Consider the following 24,452-nt stretch of genomic DNA (forward strand, 5'->3'; position numbering starts at 1 on the left):
GATTTCTATCCTGTAGTTCAATCTGGGGGAGAGAAAATAAGACAGAAGGAGAGGTTTAGAGGAACATCAAGGGAAGCCCCTTACAAGTACCAGAGAGAAGACTGAATCCATCCTTTTTGGTAGTAACATAACAGGTGCCCACTATTCATTTATTTTATTTTTTGTGAGTCCTAGGGCTGGGATTCAGGGCCTCGGTGTCATCCCTGAGCTTCTTTTACTCAAGGCTGAGGCTCTACCACTTGAGCCACAGCACCACATCTGACTTTTTTCTGGTGCGGGGGAGGTGGTTTATGGGAGATAAGAATATCACAGACTCTCCTGCCTAGGCTGGCTCTGAGTCAACCATTAGACCTCAGCCAGGATGAGCAAGAGCCACCAGCACCTGTTCACCACCATCCATTTATAATCCCCTAGGGCCAGTCCTAGGCCACCCACACTGCACCTTCCATGTTGTGGGAATCAGACATGGGTGGGTTTGATACTTCAACAGCCTACCTACCTTTGAACATTTTTCTGGGTCAGTCTGATAGTGGCTTCCTTCTTATCCACAGCAATGACTTGGCTCTGACACAAGAACAAATGTCCCCCAGGAGGTGTCAGGCCTGGGGTCTTTCCTCTGTACACCACCCCCTCTCCGCAAAATGACACAAAGCGAAAGTAGACATAGAGTGAATTCATTTTCTGATAATCAGTGTCTGGCCTGATATGTGGTGGTGAGGATCAGAGGCCCAGGATAGTGCTGTGCGGTTGGACAACGTGATGTCACCTCATCCACTTTCCTTAGAAGAGAGTAGTGGAGAAGGACTCATCAGACAGATTGACAATGAATAACCATCATGGTCTAGCCCGGGCACAGAGGGGCTTACCTCAGGGAGCTAGTTCAACAGGCTGAGCAAGACAGCTCCTGACCCACAGCTCACCTCCAGAATGAGAGGGCCACCTTGGGTCCCAGCCACATGGGGACACTAATCCACCTCCTGCAGCACCCATTCAACAAGTTCCTATAAGAGAGAGAGAGAGAGAGAGAGAGAGAGAGAGAGAGAAAGAGAGAGAGAGAGAGAGAGAGAGAGAGAGAGAGAGTGAGAGACAGACACAGAGACAGAGACAGACACAGAGACAGAGACAGAGACAGAGACAGAGACAGAGACAAGAAGACAGACAGACAGACAGACAGACAGAGAGGGGGAGATTCTTATCTCCAAAGAACTACAAGAAAACCGGGAATGGTGCTGTGGTACAAGTGGTAGAATGCTAGACTTGATCTGAGGGGCTTGGGGACAGCATCCAGGCCCAGATTTCAAGCCCCATGACTGACAAGAAGTGGACTTCCTACCACAAGGAGTGGACTGATTAGCATCCATAGTCTTAGGGAGCATGGCAGAGAAGTCCTGCCAAGCTTCCTGTAAGCTGGGGGCCATGAGTAGGCCATCCAGCTTCTCCATTCCTCGTTTTCCCCAGATGCAAAACTTAACACAGTGAAGGATCCCTTTCCTCATGGGGATAGGGTAAGGATGAAAGAGAGCCATGTTTTGTTTCATAATCCATACATGATAAATAACAGGCCCCATCTGAGCCTTTTCCAGCTATCTTCCTGTCATATGCTCACAGAATTGCCAAGAACCTTCTCTGACGACCGCTCCCTCTATGCTGGCCCTGCCCAGAGATGCTCCTGTATTGATCCTTTGTTTCCTCACAACTTTCCTGTGAGGAGACTGAGGTCCGATGGTTCCAGGCCCAACCCAGAGCTTCAACTTTGGTCAAGAATCGGCTGCCATGGACTAAGAGTTTGGGATAATCCATCTAAACCATTGAGTGAGCAAGGCGCAACATGTCTTCCATCCCAACTACAGATGAACACGCATAGTGGCCCATGCCTGTCACAGGAGGACCATGATCCAGCCCAGTCTGAGCATATATTGAGTCTCTAAATGCCAAAGACAGAAAGATTTAGCTCCCATGGTAGAAGACCTGACTGGAAAACCTAGGCCTTGAGTTCAAACTCTAATATACCAAAAAGAATCAGACGTCTGGTGCCAGAGGCTCATGCCTATAATTCTAGCTACTCAGAAGGCTAAAATCTGGAGATACAGGTCAAGATTTAAAATAAGGTTGGCCTCGCCCCTCAGACGTCATGATCAGAAGACCAGAGTCTGACCAATGCCAATACGCTCCATACTAACAGGGTTCACATCCATACTAAATTCTGGTCACACTCTCTGTCCCACTGGGGAGCCACCCCCTGAGGGCCCACCCCCAGGTCCTCCCAAGCTCCCTCTGCCACCACCAGGCCCAAGCGAGTAGACACTTTCAGGAAACAAAGATCCCTTGGTCTTATAATTTAATGGTGTTGAGTCCCCTTCAAGTGTCTCACCCTTCCAGGCCCCCAGACTTCAGCCACAAAGCCCATGCACCTTCCCCGCAAAGATAGTGGTTAGAAGTTACCAAAGGGCCCAGCGCTCCTTTTTACAACCCACTTCTACACACATCACTCACACACAAACATACAAACACACACACACACACACACACATACACACACACACACACACACACAAACACACACACAAGGCCGGCACTGGTGGCTCCTGTCATCCTAGTTACTCAGGAGGCTGAGGTCTGAGGATCACTTTTAAAAGCCAGCCCTTGCAGGAAAGTCTGAGAGGCTCTTATATACAGTGAACTACAGAAAAGCCACAGGGGAAGCTGTGGCTAAAGTGTCAGAGCACTAGCTATGAGCACGAAAGGTCAGGAACACCACCTAGGCCTTGAGTTCAAGGTCCAGTTCTTGTACCTTCAAACACACACAGACATAGATACAGACACACACACACACACACACACACACACACACACACACACACACACACACACACACACACACACACACACGGACAGCCCAAGGCTTCAGCAGTCCCTGAGAACAGAACCATGAACTCATTCCATTAGGATCACATCCCAACTCCAAGAAGGTGGCACTACTGACCTCAGACCCACTGTAGACAAAACATTGAGCCTCTCACATATCTGGAATGTCTCATAGACCAGCATGGCATTTCATACCATATACACGGCTATGCAGAAAATTTAGCCACCTCTTTTGTTGTTGTTGGTCACGGGGTTTGAACTCTGGGCCAGGTCACACTGTCCCTCAGCTTTTCAGCTAAAGGTGAGCACCCTCCCACTTAAGCCACAGCACGACTTCCTGTTCTTTGGTGGTCCATTGGACATCAAGTCTCACAGACTTTTCTGACCAAGCTGGCTCTGAACCATGGTCTTCACATCTCAGCCTTCTGAGTAGCTAGGATGACAGCTGTGAGCCACTGGCAACTTCCGTTTTAGCTACCTTCACGTACCCAGAGGAGAACCATCTCATAAGGCCACAAACTTCTTGCAACCCTTCACTTCAGAATTAGTCACCAAGCATCCTAACACATCCTTTATTGGAGAGAATACAGACACAGCAATCCCACCCCTGCAACGATTTAGCCACTGCCTGCCTGCCACAAGCCACGTCCTCTTGAAGCTGTGTCTTCAAGCTAGGGTAAACTTGGGGAGTTCATAGAAATGTCGGTACAGTGGGGCAAGCACCTTGTCTCCCAACCACAGCAACCCCCTCTTCGTCCATCCCACACATGGACCATCCTTTGCAGGCAAATGTTTTACTTACTTTCTTTTTTCAGTTGTGGGGCTTGAACCCTAGGCCTCAGTGCTATCCCTGAGCATTTCAGCTCAAGGTGAGCACTCTACTACCTATGCCACAACACAACACCACTTCTGCTTTTCTGGCAGTTCGTTGGAGATAAGAGCTTCAGAGTTTTTCCAGCCCAGGCTGGCTTTGACCCCTGATACTCAGATCTCACCTCCTGGGTACCTAGGATGACAGTCATGAGCTAGTGCCACCAGGCCAAAGATACTTTTCCATGCCTGTCATCCTATCCCCTCAGGAGACTGAGATCTGAGGACTGCAGTTGGATACCACCCTTGGCAAAAAAGTCCATGAGAACTCTTTATCTCCAATTATAAACACCTAAACAAGTTGGAAGTGGAGCTGTGGCTCAAATGGTAGAGTGCTAGCTTTGAGTATAACGACAAAGGATAGGACCCAGTCCCTAGTTTCAAGCTTTTTCTAACAAAGACCCACCCAAGAAAGGGAAGCAGGTGGGCATACGCGAGCTGAAAGCTCACACATAGTGCTCAAGACTCCCAGAACAGACCCCATCCTGCTCTGATTCTCTAGATTCTATGTCCTACATCATGGTAATCTTAGATGGAACTTACCATGCACCAAGTCAGGATGTTCAAGTACAATCGCATATTCAGGATCCCCTGACCTTATCAAAGACTCAAGATCTCTCACTGTGTTGCCTCTAAACTGGATAGGGAGGTGAGGTCTAGTTATCCAACCACAGGATGTGGGAATGAAAGGATTTCTCAGCCAAGGGACACAGACTCAAGGTCTCCAGGTCCCTCTCTCTCAGGAAGGAGAAAAGGGCTGATCTTTCTCAGGAATGTTCCTTGGTTGTGAGTATCCTCAAAGAAACAACCCTGCTCAGAAACCAGTACCTCTTGTTTTCCCACCAGCCTCTATCCAAACCGGCCCCACCTTCAGTCTGCCTTCTCTTAATCCCAGATCTGCCATCTAGACTAAAGGCTGAGCCAGTAAAGAGACCCATCTCTGCCTCTGAGAATGGCAATCACGGGGTCCTCGTGCCTCCTAGAGGAAGTCTGGGGAAACTAGGCTCCTTACTCCCACTCTCATTCCTTGGCTGCCCTGTGCTAGTGGCCAGCTTACTTCTGTCTCTGGTGGATGAAAGAAAAGGGCGGGGGTGTCAACTTCAGATTGAGCCCTCGAAAGTCCCAGTCCCCAAGAATGTACTGCACAGGCGTCCTGCAGTGGACGATAGCCAGGTGGTCAATGGTGAACCCAGTGTGCCAGGACTCTTAATAGCAGTGTGGCTGGGTCATAGGCTCTATCACTTTTGGTCTAGGTTGTCAGGCAAAGTCATGGCTCCAATATACTGACACTCCTGACCTGTGATCGCCATCCCTCTTCATCTTCCTGCTTATCCCTTGACCCCCCCCCCAACACTCCCTCACACCAATAAATCCCTAGCCCTTGGACAGCTTGTTCTTATCTGACCAGAAAATAAACTCATTGGCACCAGAGATGATTGAAACCTGGTGACCTGCCCTGAGTCCTAGTGTCTACCGGAGGTTGCTTCCCTCTGCAGTCGGCTACCACACAGCTCCTGGATATCAGAAAGTTGCTAAGGTGTCAGTAGCTTGGTCCTACATACTGGCTTTAGGCTCTGAAATTGTCCCCACATAGATTGTGAATGGTTGGCTCCTTTGTTACTGGGACTCAGAACAAGTCTCATATATTCTCCCTTCTTCCTTCCTTTCCTCTTTTTCTCCAACCAGACTTTCCTCCTCTTTCTCTCTTTCCTTCCTTTCTCTCACTCCTGGACCTTGAACTCAGATCCTAGGTGCTGTCCCAGAGCATTTTTACTCAAGGAAAACAGACTACGGCTTGAGCTGTGGCTCCATTTCTGGTGTTTTACAGGCTTTCCTGCTTGGGCGTCAAGCATCCATCCTCCCATCACAGCCTCCTATGTAGCCAGGATGACAGGAATAAAGCATTGGCATCCAGCTCAAACCAATGTTTCTTCATGTGCTGTGGAACCAGCACTGGAAACTCTCATTGTCTATGACCCCTCCAGAGCCTGGTGCACACTGTTACTCTTTGTGGATAAATAAATGAGCACCTGTCTACAAAAAATATTACAGAAAAGTACCATCCCATTCAGGTAAGCATCCTGGTGGGTGGGGCAAAGCCTGATGTAGCTTTCCCACAGTTCTCCCTTCTCCCTCTTCCCACCTTCCTGGTGCCACAGAACTTAACTGTTTTGGCTCTGAAGACAGGATCCATGGTGTGCTTGCTGGATTCTGGGGCCTCTGGGATGCCTATCTTCTCAAAGATCTCTGGCCAGCAGCTGACCACACGGTGGCACTCAATTTCCCACTCAGGAGTGAATGAGGTTGCCATGAGCTGAAGGCCAGGCTCAAGGCGTCTACTCTCCTACCCCTGGGGCCAGCCAGGATGGCCCACCACATCTGGCCCCCAAGTTTCATGTTGCAGAGAAAGGATCCTCAAGACATCTTGGGTTTCTGAATCTCCCAGATTCCAGTGCATGTGCTGAGAATCCTCTCTACACACAGCTGGCTGGCTAGGGATGGTGAGGTCACAATCTCTGCTCCCCATGACATCCTCTATTTTATGTCTAGGTGGCAGGACCCCTACCTAGAAGACCACCAAGAATCAGACTCTAAAGCTGTTTCATTTAAATGGGCTGCAGCTTGGGCCTTGTCCTACACTCTGTCACAGCAGAGCCCAGGAGGAGAGCCCCGAGCTAAGAATTTACAGGTCTTATGAAGACACACAACCAGGTGCTTTAGTACCATGTCTTGCTCTGCTCTGAAACAAGCAACAAATGGTGACTGCCTCAAGTACATTAACCCTTCACTCAACTTGGTGGTCACACTAGAGAGAGTCAGAGGAGAATCAACAGCTGCTGCATAAAAGCAATCAAGGCATGATATTCATAGCAGGAGACCATCTGGCTTTGGAATTCTGCTTGTGATACTTTGAATGTCATTGATTGTTGGCTGAAATTGTTCATCTAATTTGACCCATAATCCCAGGTGTTAGTGGAAGTGGAAATTGCCAGCTTCAAGAAAAAAAACCCTGGAAAAGGTGGTATTTTAGTTGTCCCAATCAAACTTAAAGGATTCCAAAGTTAGTGGACCCCATTTCTTCCCAGACAGCCTACATCAGGTTACAGAAACTGGCATTCAGCAAGCCCTAGCTAACTGCCATGGCCTGATACCGAGCAGGCTCCAATAGGGGGAATGCACTTGCCTACCACGGCCCAGCTGGAAAAGGCACAGGCAGGACATAGATTAGAGTCTGCAGGATTCCAGGGAGGACTTCCCACCAGTGCACTCCCCTGGGAGGTAATCCACGCCACCAGTGGGATCCCAGAACTCCCTGCCCAGATGCCCATTGACACCGTCAATGCCCTGGGTAAGATTGCCCTCTCATCGTCGGTAGTGGTGAACCATCTGCAATATCACACCGTTCACCACTTCCTAGACCCTCCTAGCTTCACAGCCCCTGCCCTACTCACCACCCTCCATCTTGTTCCCTAATTACATTTGGCCAACACATTCCCAACTCTTAATTAGCTCCAACTATACAAACGAGAGCAGACTGTCTGGCTGGAAGAGTGTGGCTGTGGTCACACTAGTCTCACAAGCCTTCAGGCTTAAGACAGAAGGTATCAACTTTGGTCTGTGGTTCCCACAGGCCTCCTAGGGGAGACCCACGCAGGCCCAGAAGCTACTGTGGGCTACAGGAAAGGGGGAAGAGAGAGGTGGAAAGGAATATCTACTGAAATCTTCCCCAAAGCAGCCATGAAACAGTGATGGTGAAAACATACTGGTCTCATACTTCGCATTGCTGAAAAAAAGAACAACAAATACACACACACACACACACACACACACACACACACACACACACACACACACACACACACACACACACACACACAAATCCAGAACGGTGACTGTAGACTCATCCATGCAGCACCTGCAATTTGCCAATTGATCACTCACTTGAGCACAGTCAGGCTCTCTCTCTTTCTCTCTCTCTCTCTGTCTCTTTCATGCACACACACACACACACACACACACACACACACACACACACAAATAGACTCACAGTAGTGCCCCTCCTGAGTTTGTTGGTTCCTCATCTAGGACAATGTACAAGCTGGACCACGGGAGTTCCCTTGTCAGAACCAGGGGCTCGACCCAAGGAAGCACCACTCTAATAATGCTGAACCACCATGCCTCTCCCTTTCTCCAGGGCCAGACGCTTTCCCTTGGGAATAAACAGCCATGACTCCCCATTCACCAAAACCCTAGGCCAGGGCTCTGGGTGAAGGAGTCCTGAGACAGGTGGCTCTTCAGAGCCTGGACTGAAAACAAGCAGGAGATCATGGTGTACCCAGAGAATTGTCTGACCAGGGGTGTGGGCAGTGTTGGGGAAATGGATGAGGTACTAAAGGCTACATACATGGATGAACTTCCTACTCCAGCCTAGATGCTTCTGGGTGACTTGGTGGATTCTTGGGGAGGATGAGGAAACCAGATGGTCCTGGAGCACCAGCAGATGGTGGCAGAGCTGGGAAATGTGATCACCCTGTGAGTGCTGTTGACAGCTGGAATGGGAAGGACCAGCAGGGTGTACCTGTGTTGTGGGGGCGTGTTCTTCCCAGACATTCACCTTCTATCTGAACCCTAGTGCCCTCACCTCCCTAGTGGGCTCTTCTGGGACCCTCCTCAGGGGAAAGTGTGACCGAGCACAAAAGACAAGGGCTCACACAGAATGGGGGGCTATCTTCTTGTTTTTTAAAATCAAGGGATAACATATGTATTTAGACATATTAGCAGCGAAAAATGTATGCTTCAACACACTTATTGGGGAAAAGTCTGAAAACATTACTACACTGAATTCAAGGGTATTTGCAGGAGACCTGACAGAGAAGTTCTCTAGAACATTTCAAGAAATTAAAAAGGGAGGGGCAGGGAAGGGAAAGGGTCAAAAGGGAAATATCCTCAGTTTAATTGACAAAGTGCAGTGCTTGCTCCGACTTAATTTCTGTCTCTCCCCTGCCCCGTCCCCAAAAAGTTTCCAGATGAGTACATCACTTAGACGAAAGTTCATCTACTGGAATAAAGGGAGATACCACTTGGGCAGGTGACACAGGAGAGTCGGTTTTAGTGCTGACTTTAGCTGGTGAGTTACAAGAAGATCCCGCACTGCTGCTGTTTCCATCCAGGGTATCCGAAGACACACACACACCAGGATCTGACAGCTGTGCTACGTCAGAAGAAAGCATGTTGGTGATGCCCTGGAAAAATCTCTTTGGCTGATACTCAGTTTCCATTTCACATTTTCTTTTCAATGGTCCAAGAACACTTGGTTGGATACAATTGATGGGACTCTGGTTTCTCCGGGTGGTAAATTGGGTCGTCGGGCTTGGGATGGGGCGTGGAGGCAATCCATTGCTACTCACAAAACTTTGCAAGGATGGTGAAAAGCACTGCTTCCCAGTACCCCGGGTGGGTGACGGTGCTGTTGACACAGGAATAAAACCCATGCGCTTGGGCGAAAGCGGATTTCTCCACGTCGTTGTCACTAAGTCTGAAACTTTCCTCCCAGGAGTGGCTTATCTGCATTGCGGTCTGGACCACGCGATCATGGACCATCTCTTGGTTGATCAGGTCCATGCCCTCCGCCTGTTTGATTGATCTGGTGCAAGCCGCTGCTGTGCATGCAGACGGAGGAGGCCAGGAGCAGCAGGCCATGGCGGCCTGGATATGTGGTGCTGTTCTGCCTGGGGCTAGGAGCCTTGGCCTGGAACACCGGCGAGGTGTCACTGAGGCCGTGGATGAGGGGGGCGCTGTTAGACCTCCAGAGGCCCCCTCTGCCTTGGCCACTGCCACAGCCATCCTCCGCTGGACTACTGCCGGGACCCGGAGGCAGCTCTGGGTCCAACTCCATCTTCACCTGAATCAGGTAGGGAGGCAGGGAAGCGGGGGCGGTCCTCGGTCAGGCCTCGGGGACTCCCATATCCCGCAGTACAGGGAAGCCACAGCCACCACAGCCTTCTGGGGGGCTATCTTCTGCATCCAACACATCCCCACCCCCAGAAAAAAGGAAACATCCCAAGAAGGCAGGTGTGGAGGTGCTGCTCCCTCTGACTAAAGCCACCAGGTTCCCTGTGGCACACCCTCTTCACCCATCCCTGCATCTGCCTTTTTCCTGGGACACTGGCCACTAGGGATGGGGGTGGGATTCCAGGATCAACATCCACTCTCCCACCCCCCACTCCTGGGGGGCATTTGTGGCAGAGTCAGGGCTGGCCTGCCTGGTGCTGGGGAGGCGAGTTTGGGACCCAAGAGGCGAGGCAGGTGTCACGGGTCTGGGTCCGTGGGGGGTGTGGGGTAGGGGGAGGTCGTGAGGTGCAAACCCGCGTGGTTTCCACTGGGGAACAGGTCCGGCTGCAAGGAGGCCAGGGGTGCACCATCGCTGGATGACTCCAAGAGGCACCACGAGTCCAAGGTGGCTGCAACCTGTTTCAAATGAGGTGCCACGGGGAGGGCAGGAGAAGGGGCTGGGGCAGGAGCTGGCAGGTGGCAGGGCTGAGCTTGCCCCCTGGTGCAGGGGCCTTGGACTCAGGGCCTACCTGGCCTCTGAGCCTCCCTGAGACTGTGAGAGGGATGTGCCTGCTGTGCGGGCTTTGTGTCCTCTGTGCTCCTGGCCCAGACCTGTGCTCCTACATCAGCGGAGGCCAGTCATGGATGCTGCCACCCCTGGTGCATGTGCCTGCTCTTCTCTGCTCCTTCTCTCTGCCCCCACTTCTCACCCAGGCTGCCCAGCCCCTGCTGCACAAGTATGCCAGCTCCCGTGTGCACCTGTCTGCAGCAACTATGTGCCCCTTCAAACATGCCCTGTCCTCCCCTCAGTCACACTACTTCCCCACCTCGGCCATGCCCCTTCCCCTGGCTTGATACTGCTCTGACTCTGCCTTAAGGCTACCAGGCCATGGCAGAAGCATCCTCACCTCAGCTCAGGGCTTTCCCCCAACCCAGGCAGCTGTCTGGGGGAATTGAAGATCCCCTCAGCCCAACCACTGGGGGAGACTCTTCTCCATCCACCCCACAAACCAAGCAGGTGCAAGGTAACGCTCCGAGTTTGTGTGTGTGTGTGTGTGTGTGTGTGTGTGTGTGTGTGTGTGTGTGTGTGTGTTTGTGTGTGAGTGTGTGTGTGTGTGTGTGATTGTCCTCTCAAGGACTCAGAACATTGAATCTTTTGGGATGACAGCACACAGCACACTTATAAAAATGGAAAGGCTTGGAAAAAATTATATTAAGTGAAGTAATCCAAGCCCAAAGAAACATGGTTTCTCTTATTTGCAATATCTAGTATATGTATGAGTCAAGCAGAAAAGGTCAGATAATGTGATATTAGGAAAATGAACCCTTAGATATGTATTTAAATGTTTTTTTTCTTTCATGCATTTGTTTCTAACTCATTTATAAGATTATTTCTTTGTTGCTTTATATCTCCCTCCCCCAAAGTATAAACCCTGTTTTCACTATATTTCATGTCGATATAATTTGTGGAGGAGATGGGGAAAAACAAGTCGTTTAAGGATACAGGTGGACCCATTGCAACTATGAGAAGTACAAGTTGTCATGTCCAATAAGAACTTTACAACTTTGGTGCCGGGGTGGGGGATGGGGGGGATTGCATGGTAGAGCGGGGGGGCTAGGAAGGGATGTGAAGGATAAACAAAGGAGGAGGCTGCAATGCTTGATAAGAAATGTATTCATTATCTTGCCAATGTAATTGTAACCCCTCTGTACAGTATGTTCACAAAAAATAAAAATTAAAATAAAAAAAGCACTAAGAACCCTGTGTAATGGATTCAGCACAATGTGCCTTTTGAAGGACTCAGCACATAGCAACTTTTCGGATCCTCATGGTAATTTAATTACCAATAAGATTAGACATGCCATTTTGACATCACTAAACTTAAATATCATATTATGGCATTATATATCATAGTGACATTAGAGACATATTGTGAATTCCTATTCTGTGATTTCATTCTATTACAAGCTAGCAATATTGGAATATTGGTGGATATCAGAAATCTATTGTGATCTCAAAGCCATTGTGACATGAAAATTCCTTCTTGACATCACAGTGCCATTGTGATACCATTAACCTGTTCTGACATCACAAACCTGTCCTGTCCATTGTGACCTCATCACCAATGTGACATCACAAAGCCAATGTGATATCACATTGTTATTGTGACATTACAATCACCTTGATACCTCCAAAACCCATTATGACATGTTTAGCACCTTTGAATAAACACATGGCCTTTGTGACATCACAGTCCCTTTGTGTATCCATATCCTCATTGTGAAATATCAACTGAGATCAAATACGCCATTGTAATATCATAAAGCATTAACAATATAATCATTGGTGTGACATCACATTGTCATTTTGACAATATCAGGTCATTGTGACATCACAAATCTGTAATGACTCTACATTGTCATTGTGACAACATATATACATTATGAAGGCCTATTATGTGATTTCGTTGTATTTCAAATGTGGGTTCATATCAAACACATTTGAACTTCATAACCATTGTGACATGACAATCCCTTTGTGATATAAGATTGCCATTGTGACATCTAAACAACTGTGACAACTCAAACATGTCCTGTCCTCATAAGTTTTGTGACATGTTGCCACTGTGTTAGGCCCATTGAGAGCTCAATCTATTTTCGATCTCATATTATTTCAGGTATGACATTAAATATTAGAAATATACTGTGATATTATGAATATTGTGACATCACACTGCTAGATGTAATGACCATTGTGTCATATTGTTACATCACAAATCTGTTCTGACTTCATCACATTTGGGCCAACAAATGACTTTGGAATCCTCACAATCCCATTCTAAACTCATATACTCATTATGAGTTAATGACAATTGAGGTCTGGAATGCCATTGTTACATCACCAAACTACTGCGACATCACAAAACTATTTTGAACTCATCACTATTATGGCATCACTAACTAATTGTGATATAACAACACTCTAATGACATTATAATTTGACCTCATATTGCAATTGTCATATTACTGAACCCTCATGCTCTCATGCTATTATGATCTCATCACATCTTAGAAAATTATGGCCTTTGAGACATCGAGCACTTTCCGTGAACTTGTATCATTGTGAACTTGTAGCAATTGAAAATTGAAATAAGATGTGATATTTTAAACTAGTTTTGACATCACTAACCCATTTTTTTTAACACTTTGACAACCAGAACCTGTTAGGTACCCTACTACTTTTGACAAAAAACATGGCCTTTGTTTCATCACAGTTCATTTGTATATGTCATTGTGACTTCATCCTCATATCCTCACTATAAACTAATGGCAATTAAGATCTGACATGCGATTGTGACATCATAAACACTTTGTGACATCATCACCAGTGTGACATAAGACTGTCATTATGACACCATCAGCTCATTGTGACAACACCAAGCTACAGTGACACATAGGATTATGAAATCACATTGCCATTTTGCTGTCATAGACCCATTGTGAATGTATATCTTGTGATTTCATTCTATTTCAAATGTGGCATATCAGTTGATATCAGAAACAAATTGTGACCTCATAACCATTGTAAGATAATAAACCCTGTGTGACATCATAACCAGTGTGACATTATATTGTTGTTATGACATCTTTAGCTTATGGTGACATCACAAAATGTTAATGACAGTATAGCATTTGCCATTGTCATTGTGACATCATTGTCACATTACGAATGCCAAATCTGTAATTTCATTGTATTTGAAATGTGACATGTGGGTTGATATCAGAAACTCATGGTGATGTCATAACCATTGTCTCATAAAAGTCCCTTTTTACATCAATTTGGCAATGTGACATCACACTGGCAATGTGATGCTAGTAAGGCATCGTGATATCACAAGGGTCATGAACTCACAGTGGATTTCTGGTATCAACCAACATGCCACATTAGAAATAGAATCAAATAACATAATAGGCAAACACAATGTGTCTATGACATCAGAATGACAATGTGATGCTGCAATGCTATGATGTCATTGTAGTTTTACCTGTCAAAATGAGCAAATTGTGTCATAATGGCAACCTGAGGTCACAATTATGATTATGTCAGAAAGGATTTATTATGTTTCAATGGTATATCTGATGTCAGTTTTCATTAGTTCCCCATGAGGATATGGATACAAAAAGGTTCTGTGATGTCACAGAGGCCATGTGTGTTTTCAAAGGTGGAAAGAGGTCATTATAAGTTTGGGATGGCCCAATGTGATCCATAATGTCACAATGAAAATGAGATATCCGAGTGGGTTTTTGATGTCACAGTGGTGATGAGGTCAAACCGATTTTGTGATGTCACAGTTTGTAATATCAGAATGATATAGCAAATTTCAATGACTCATAATTCAATATGAGGATACAGGTGATGGAAAAAGCTCCATAGTATGAGGTCATACTATATGAAAACCCGATGGGACAGTGATTTCCCAATGACAATGTGATATCTCATCATCATGTTATAAGAATGTTTTGGGAGAGTTCCGGGAAGATGGCGGAGGAGAAGCTGGAATCTGAACAAGCTCTCGCATAGAAAGCAGTTTTAGAGTTCCAGTGAACAGTCCTAAGCCAGAGAATCACACCAAGTGTGCCATCACAGGACAGAGAGTTAGACAAGAGAGGGGAAGCCAAGGAAACGCAGCAGCTGCCGCTCCGGCGGCGGGGCCGCGGCGGCGGCGACCACCGCCGCTGAGACATAACTGAGACACAGAGAGTCGGGGACGAAGGAGACAGACGCAGCGGATGAGCGGATTCTACTCAACACCAACAAGAACCGACAAGGAGCGAACATCTTCATCCTGCTGTTTGCAGACCAGAGACGACCCAGGATCCAAGACTCGGCATGAGTACAAGCCCGACATCCTCACTCCTCAAGGAGCAAAGGAGGGAAGGCCACCCCTCCCCCCCCCAGCACCGGTGATCTCCATCTTGGATACCGACAAAGTTCGGAGGAGCTGCTAGCTCCAGCTCAGGCCTTGGAATAAAACGAGTCATTTAGCAGGTCACAAGAACTTAACGGCGAAGTGACCTGCCAGACTCAGCTCCATCCAGGGAAAAGTCACCCAGCTCAGGCGCCAGCCATCGGAGTGCCTTGCTTCACTGGGTAACCAGAGCCAGAGGCTGCCCCTCCCTCTAGCAGCCTCGACAATCAATTGAAAAACAGAAACCCTGAGAATGGCTCCAGGCTGGGCGCTGTGAGCTTTATCACAAAATAGCCCCAGGGAAAAGCTACTGTTTATTGAAAGGCCTCAACTCTACCCAGAACCTAGCCTCATCACCACATCCCCCTCTTTTGTGACTCTCAAAGCAGACCACCCTCCCAGAAAACTAACCTGGGAGGGGGATCTCAAAATCTTGGGTAAAGCAGAGCATTTTTCTGCCTCTTCCAACCAACCGACTTAAGAAACCAATCAAGCCACAGGACCTCAAGCTGACCAGAGACTCCAACAAGAGACTGGTTGCAGACAAAAGGGAGATACAGGATTCTTCCCACTCCTCCCCCCCCCAAAAAAAAATCAAAAGACTTTTTTTTCTTTTTTTTTTCTTTTTCTTTTTTTTTCTTTTTTCTTCTTCTTTTTTCTTTTTTTTGCTTGTTTTTTGTTTTTTGTTACCTTATATATATATATATATATATATATATATATATATATATAAATTTTTTTCCCTTCTAAAACTTTTATTAATCTTTAATTTTTGCCTCTTCTGAAAAAATAATTGTTTTCCAGTAACCTTTTTTTTTTCTCATCTTATAATTTTTATTTTAGGAATACGTGAATAAGAGTTTTCCTTTCTTTTCTTGTCTTCTTTCTCTTTTTCTTTCTTTCTTAATTATCTTTTTGTTTTTTATCTAGCTCTACTGAACTTCTGATCTTTTCTTCTCCCGTTCCCATCCTTAAAGCTTTTCACATCTCCTCTATGTCCCTCCCCTTCTCTGAACATATTCACATTCCTCTCTAAATAGACGGTCTTTTAACCTCTATAATAACATTAATTTTTACGTTTCTATTCTTTTTCTGGTCTCTCTTTATTCCCCTTTCCGTCTCTTCTTTTTCTCTCTCTCTCTACTTGCATCCTACCCAACTCATTTCCTGCACTGTGATTAGGACATAGTTAACTCTCCCTGTGCCTCCCCACACCAATCTATTCCTATTTTTTACCCACATCTCTCCCTAATCCTAATAATTTCTGGTTTTCCAAATTCTTTTCTGTGGTTCGAAGTCCTTTAACATATAGTTGTTTGATGTTGAATAGATGTATCTGTTGAACTAGATTGTATCTGTAGACTATTGACTGTACAAATGCAAACTTTGGTTGATGGTTGCCTTAAGATAGTGTTCTAGCACAAAACTGGTGCAATCTTCATCTCAAATGGGCAGAGTAAGCCGGAAAAACACAAGAAAAATGGCAAATTCGGGTATCTCAATTCCCAACCTTGATAATCAGGGATTAGAACAGATAAAGAATAATCCAGAGGAAAGTTCCCAAATAGCTCTACAAACACTAATAGCAAACATGATAAATGAGAAGTTTGACAATGTACAAAGGACTCTGTATGAGCGTGATAGGGAGAGAGAGGAGGCATCCCAGAAGTTTATACAGGAATATCATAAGTGTGAGGAAGCTTCTCAAAAACTGATACAGGATTTGCGTGAACAACTTGAGAATACTCAAAGAGAAAGGGAGGAATGGCGTGAGCAGGCAGAGAACACTCAAAGAGAACTGCAGGAATCCCACAGAAGGGAGGAAACTAATCAAAGAGTAATTCACGAATTAAGAGACCAGGTAGAGAATACACAAAGATCACTAAAGACATTCATGGAATCCATTAACAAAGAGCTGAAGGAAGTCAGGGAGACCACAAAGGGAATGCTGAATGGAACCCAACAGAAGGAATGGGAGTCCAAAGAAACCATAACCAATCAACTAAGTGATTTGAGAACAAACACTGAACACCAAATTAAGGAAGTAAAGAAAATCATACAAGACCTAAAACAGAGCTTCAACAAAAAACTTGAAGCCATCAAAGCTGACCAATTAGAAGGAAAAAAGATAAAAAACAAAGTAGAGAGTCTTGACAGCAGGTTAGACCATGCAGAAGATCGAATCTCAGGGATTGAAGACAGCCTAGATATTATAGAGAAAGAACATACAACCATCCAAGACAAGTCCAAGAAATATGATAGGTCTATCCAACACCTGGAAGACACCATCAGAAGGCCCAATCTAAGGATAATGGGTGTAGAGGAGCACCTAGAAACAGAAGTTAATGGTCTAGGAAATTTGTTTAACAGGATCCTAGCAGAGAACTTCCCAAACATACAAAAAGATAGGCCTATTCAGATACAAGAAGCTTTTAGAACCCCAAATAGACCAGACCAGAATAGGACATCCCACTGTCACATTATAATCCACACAGGATCAACCCAGACCAAGGAAAAGATCCTTAAAGCTGTCAAGGAGAAAGGTTAATCACCTATAAAGGGAAACCAATTAGAATTACCTCAGATTTCTCAGCAGAGACAATCAAATCAAGAAGAGCCTGGAATGACGTATGCCATGCCCTAAAAACAAACAACTATCAACCAAGAATACTGTACCCAGCTAAACTCTCCTTCATAACTAAAGGCCAAATAAAAACCTTCCATAGCAAAGAAAAATTGAAACAATACATCTCCACCAAACCAGCCCTGCAAAAGATTCTTAAAGATGTCCTACACATAGAAAACCAACAAGAACGCAACAAAGGCCAAGAAACTGCACCCAAACTGAGAATCCAAGAACCTTAGGAAGAACCCAGTTTTCACAGCCCCCAAGAAGGTGGATAACATGGCAGGAACCCCCAAATACCTCTCAGTCCTATCTCTTAACGTTAACGGACTGAACTCTCCAATTAAGCGACATAGACTGTCTAGTTGGATTAAAAAACAAGACCCCTCCATCTGCTGCCTGCAGGAGTCACATCTTGCCCGTAAAAACAAACATATTTTCAAAGTTAAAGGCTGGAACAAAATCTACCAAGCAAACGGCCCTCATAAACAGGCGGGAGTTGCAATCCTAATATCAGATAAAATAGACTTCAACCTAAAATTCATGAGAATAGATAAAGAAGGTCGCTACATACTAATTAAAGGATCTCTCCTTCAGGAGGATATTACAATTCTAAATATCTATTCGCCAAACAATGGAGCACCCAAATTTATCAAAGAAACACTACTTTCCCTCAAATCCCATATAGATCCAAAGACATTAATTGTTGGGGATTTTAACACACCACGCTCCCCACTAGATAGATCAACTCGGCAAAAACTCAAAAGAGAAACCGCAGATCTAAACAGCTGCATAGATCAACTAGACTTAACAGACATTTACCGAACATTTCACCCAGCAGCAACAGAATACACGTTCTTCTCAGCAGCACATGGAACGTTTTCTAAAATAGACCACATTTTAGGCCACAAAGCAAACTTGTCTAAATTCAGAAACATTGAAGTTATACCTTGCATTCTCTCTGACCACAAGGGAATAAAATTAGATCTCAACACCAAAAGCCACCAAAGAAAGCCCGGTATCACATGGAGGCTGAACAACACACTGCTGAATCATGAGTGGGTCATGGAAGAGATTAGAAAGGAAATTCAAATGTTCATGCTATTCAACAAAAATGAACACACAAATTACCAGCTCCTCTGGGACACAGCAAAGGCAGTACTCAGAGGCAAGTTTATAGCTCTGAGCTCCTACATCAACAAATTGGAGAGATCGGAAACTAACAATTTAATGACACATCTAAACCTCCTTGAAAAAGAGCAGCAAGATAAACCCCAATCCAGTAGACGGAAAGAAATAATCAAAATTAAATCAGAATTAAATGAATTAGAATCCAAAAAAACTATAGAAAGAATCAACAAAACAAAGAGTTGGTTCTTCGAAAAACTTAACAAAATTGACAGACCCTTAGCAAACCTTATCAGAAAAAGGAGAGAACACACCCAAATTAATAAACTCAGAGATGAGAATGGAAACATCACCACGAAAACAACCAAGATTCAGAACATTATTAGGGGATACTTCTCAAAACTTTATGCTAATAAGTTCGACAACTTGACAGAAATGGACCTTTTCCTAACAAATATTGACATGCCAAAACTAAACCAAGATGAGTTAAACCAGCTTAACAGGCCCATATCAAGCATTGAAATAGAAACAGCAATAAGAGACCTCCCAGCTAAGAAAAGTCCAGGACCAGATGGTTTTACAGCGGAATTTTACAAGGCCTTCAAAGCAGAGCTCACACCAATACTCCTCCAACTCTTCAATGAAATTGAAAGAGAAAGCTCACTACCGAACACATTCTATGAAGCCATCATAACCCTCATCCCAAAACCAGGCAGGGTCTCATCAAAGAAAGAGAACTATACACCCATTTCTTTGATGAACATTGATGCAAAACTTCTCAACAAAATTTTGGCCAATCGACTTCAACAATTCATCCAAAAAATCATACACCATGATCAAACAGGATTCATTTCAGGGATGCAAAGCTGGTTCAATATACGCAAATCAATTAATATTATTCATCACATCAACAGGAGCAAGAATAAGAACCACATGGTTATCACAATAGATGCAGAAAAAGCATTTGACAAGATCCAACACCCCTTTATGATGAAGGTTCTGGAAAAATTAGGAATCCATGGAACATTCCTCAATACAATAAAGGCTGTATATGACAAACCTACAGCCAGCATTATACTCAATGGTGAAAAACTAAAGCCATTTCCTCTTAACTCAGGAACAAGACAAGGATGCCCACTCTCTCCACTTCTCTTCAATCTAGTATTAGAATGCCTAGCTACAGCAATAAGACAAGATGCAGACATAAAGGGGATCCAAATAGGGAAAGAAGAAATAAAACTCTCCCTCTTTGCAGATGACATGATCTTGTATTTAAAGAATCCCATAGACTCCACTCCCGAATTACTCAAGCTGATTCAAAACTTTGGCAAAGTAGCAGGTTATAAAATTAACCCCCCAAAATCAATGGCTTTTCTATATGCCAACAATGAGAAAAGTGTGGCTGATATTAGGAAAGCAACTCCATTTGTAATAGTCCCACAAAAAATAAAATACCTACGAATTAACTTAACCAAAGAAGTGAAGGACCTCTATGATGAAAACTTTAAAATCTTGAAAAAGGAAATCAACACAGAACTTAAAAAATGGCAAAACCTCCCATGCTCCTGGATTGGCAAGATTAACATCGTGAAAATGGCAATACTTCCCAAGGCTATCTACAAATTCAACACGATACCTATCAAAATTGCACCCTCATTCTTCAAGGAAATAGAGGAGGCAATCCAAAAATTCATATGGAACAATAAAAGACCCCGAATAGCAAAAACGCTACTCAACGGAAAGAACACTGCTGGAGGAATATCAATACCAAATTTCAAACTCTACTATAAAGCCATAGTAATCAAAACAGCTTGGTATTGGCATAAGAACACACCTCAGGACCAATGGAATAGAATTGAAAACCCAGAAATGAACCTACAGACCTATAGCCATCTTATCTTAGATAAGGAAGCTAAAACAATAGAATGGAAGAAAGACAGCCTCTTCAGTAAATGGTGCTGGCAAAATTGGTTAACTACATGTAGAAAACTAAAGCTAGATCCTTATATATCACCCTGTACCAGAATCAACTCCAAATGGATCAAAGAACTTGAACTCAAAGCAGACACTCTGAAAACATTACAGGATGGAATAGGAGAAACCCTAGGTCTCCTTGGCTCAGGTCGAAATTTTCTGAATAGAGACCCGGAAGCACAACAAATCAAAGAAAGGTTGGAAAAATGGGATTGCATAAGATTGCAGAGCTTCTGCAGGGCAAATGACATAGCTGGCAAGATCAATAGAAAGCCCACCGATTGGGAGAAGATCTTTACTAGCCATACAACAGACAAGGGTCTCATATCTAAAATATACTTGGAACTCAAAAAATTAAACCACCCAACAACAAATCCTCAAAGAATCAACTGCCCAATAAATAAGTGGGTGAAAGACTTAAAGAGAAGCTTCTCTGAAGAAGAAACAAGGATGGCCAATAGACACACGAAGAAATGTTCAACATCCCTAGCCATAAAAGAAATGCAAATCAAAACAACATTGAGATATCACCTCACTCCAGTTAGAACAGCAAAAATCAAGAACTCTAACAACAACAGATGCTGGAGGGGATGTGGACAGAAAGGAACCTTACTTCATTGTTGGTGGGAATGTAAACTTGTTCAACCACTTTGGAAAGCAGTATGGAGGTTCCTCAGAAGACTTCACATAGATCTCCCCTATGATCCACCAATCCCACTTTTGGGCATTTACCCAAATGTTTTCAAACAAGACCACACTAAAGCTACCAGCACAACTATGTTTATTGCAGCATTATTTACCATAGCTAAGATATGGAACCAACCCAGATGCCCCTCAGTAGATGAATGGATCAAGAAAATGTGGTATATATACACAATGGAATTCTATGCCTCCATCAGAAAGAATGACATTTCCCCATTTGTTTGGAAATGGAAAGGTTTGGAATAAATTATATTAAGTGAAGTAAGCCAGGCCCAAAGAAGCATAGGTCCCATGGTTTCCCTTATTTGCAATATCTAGTATAGGTATGAGTCAAGCGGAAAAGGTCAGATAATGTGATGTTAGGAAAATGAACCCTTAAATATGTATTTTAATGTTTTCGTTTCTTTCATGCATGTGTTTCTAACGCATTTATAAGATTATTTCTTTGTTGCTTTGTATGTCCCTCCCCCACAGTGTAACCCCCGCTTTCACTATATTTGATGTCAGTATAACATGTGGAGGAGATGGGTACAAACAAGTCGTTTAATGATTCAGGTGGACCTGTTGCAACAATGAGAAGTACAAAATGTCATGTCAAAACCAGCTTTACAATGTCGGTGTGGGGGGGGAAGGGGGGTATAATTGGGTGGGGAAGGGGGGTAAAATTGGGTGGGGGGAGGGGGGAGGCGGGGAAGGGAAGTGAAGGGTAAACAAAGGAGGAGGCTGCAATGCTTGGTAAGAAATGTATGCATTATCCTGCCCATGTAATTGTAGCCCCCCTGTACAGTATGTTCTCAAATAAAATAAAATACAATTAAAAAAAATGTTTTGATGTCACAATTGGAGATGCAATACTGATGAGGAAGTCGCAATAGATTTGAGATGTCCCAAGGGGTTGGTGATGGCACAATGGCATGTGGGACCTCAAATTTCATTAACACACACTGAGTATATGAGTTTGGGAAGGGATTCTGATGTCAGCAAATCATATGTATTCAAAAAGGTTAAGAACTAAGAGATCTGAGATGTCACAAAGTGACATAATGGTTATGATATCCAGTGGTGTGATATCATGATGTTACACTGGATTTTAGATATGTCATGTCATATCTGAAATACAAGGTTGAACACAGATTTTCAACTCACAAAGGTCCTAATATATCACAATGGCATGTCACAAAATTATGAGAACAGGAGACGTAGTTGATGTAACAGTAGGTTAGTGATATAACAAAGGGAATGTGCAGTGACAGAGATTTAGATGTCACAAAGGTTATGAGTTCACAATGGTTTACTGATAACGCAGTTGGCACATTTCAGATAGAATGAAATCAAAGAATAGGCATTCAAAATGGGTCTATGACATGAAAATGACAATGTGATGTCAAGGCAGCAATGATGATAGTATATGTACACATTACCTTGGTCATGTAACTGTAATCCTCTGTACACTGTATTTACAATTAAAAAAACTCAGAAGAAAAAAAAAGAAAAATATGGTATGGTGTCACTGGGGTTTGGTGAAGTCACAATGAATGGTGGTGTCATGATGATAATGTGATTTCACAGTCATAATTATTGCACAAAATATTTGTGATGATACAATGCTATGTGTGATAACAATTTTCATTACTTCACTATGAAGATATGAGTACACAAAGGGTCTGTGATGACACAGAGGTCATGTGACTTTTTTTCATTTTTTCATGTTTTTTTTTTTACTGTGAAAATACTGTACAGAGGGGTTACAATTACATGGGCAAGATAATGAGTACATTTCTTATCAAGCATTGTAGCCTCCTCCTTTGTTTCCCCTTCCCATCCCTTTCCATCCTCCCCCTGCCCCCCCAATCCTCCCCACTCCCCCTCCCCCAATGAAGGCTGTAAAATTCGTTTTCGACATAACGACTTATACATCTCAAGAATTCACAATAGCTTTGTGATGTCACAATGTGATTGTGAAGGCACAACAGCAATGTGATGTCACAATGGTTTTGTGATGTCACAGTGGTGATAATGTCACAATGAGTTTGTGATATCATTACGAGTTTGTAATATCACAATGACATATCCAATTTCAATTTCTACTAGTTCACAATGAGGAAACAATTTCAAAGAAAGAAAAGCTCCAATGACCATGAGTTTTTGTCATAACTTTTGCGATATGCTGCCATTAGGATACTTTAGGAGTTCAGTAAGCATATAATCTGTTTTCAAACTCATAATGTGACTATCAATGTGACATCACATTGATAGACATCAAGAACATGGTGTCACATTGTGAACTCACAAATTTGTTAGGGCTTCATCACATTTGTGCCAACACATGACTTTGGAGACAACACAGAGATCCGGCATGCCATTGTGACATTTCCAACCAATTGTGACAGCACAAACCTATTATAGTAGAAACACATTGTGATCTAATAGCCATTGTGGTAGCACAATCCCTTCATGACCCCACATTTCCATAGTGATATCACTAACCCAATGTGAAATTCCAATCCTCTGATACCCAATCCGCATATGAAATGTGATACCGAATCCAGTGTGACATCTTGATCATGGTGACTTCACACTGATAGATATTATGAGCATTTTGTCACATTCTGACAACACACACCTGTTAGGACTTCATCACTTTTGTGACAACGCATGCCTTTGGAGACATCACAGTCCGTTTGTGAGCTCATATACTCATAGTGGGTTAATGACAATTGAGATCACATGTGTCATTTTGATATCACCAACACATTGTGACATCACACACCTCTTGTAAACTCATCACCAGTGTGGCATTACCAATTGTGATATCAAAACATCATAAAGTCATCATATTGCAACATCAAATTGCCATTGTGATGTCACTGTTCCACTGTGTTTTCAAAAACCCACTGTGTCTTGACAGCATTTTAGAAAATTCATAGCCTTTTATACTTCAGTCTTCTTCTGAGAACTCATATCCTCATTGTGAAATAGTATCATCTGAAATTGGACATGTGATTATGAGATGTGACTTCACAAAATTATTTGATTTCATCACCACTGTGACATCACAAACCCCTTGTGAGCTTTCATTGCCATTTGACATCACTATCACGTTGTGACATCCCAAACCTATTAGGACCTCTTAGCACCTTTGAAATAGCACATGGCCTTTGTGACACCACAGTCCCTTTGTGTAACTATACCTTCATTATGAACTGACAATTGATACAAACATGCCATTGTAACATCACGAACACTTTGTGACATCACCAGTGTGA

General features: G+C 43.9%; 1 pseudogene; it reads right to left on the minus strand.

Annotated features, from left to right (window-relative positions):
- Positions 1-8,771: 8,771 nt before the first annotated feature.
- On the minus strand, positions 8,772-23,752 carry LOC138836049 (PPP2R1A-PPP2R2A-interacting phosphatase regulator 1-like; annotated as a pseudogene).
- Positions 23,753-24,452: the final 700 nt, after the last annotated feature.

The sequence above is a fragment of the Dipodomys merriami genome, unplaced genomic scaffold (assembly GCF_024711535.1).
Source record: "Dipodomys merriami isolate MVZ:Mamm:240054 unplaced genomic scaffold, mDipMer1.0.p SCAF_2471, whole genome shotgun sequence".
NCBI lineage: Eukaryota > Metazoa > Chordata > Mammalia > Rodentia > Heteromyidae > Dipodomys > Dipodomys merriami.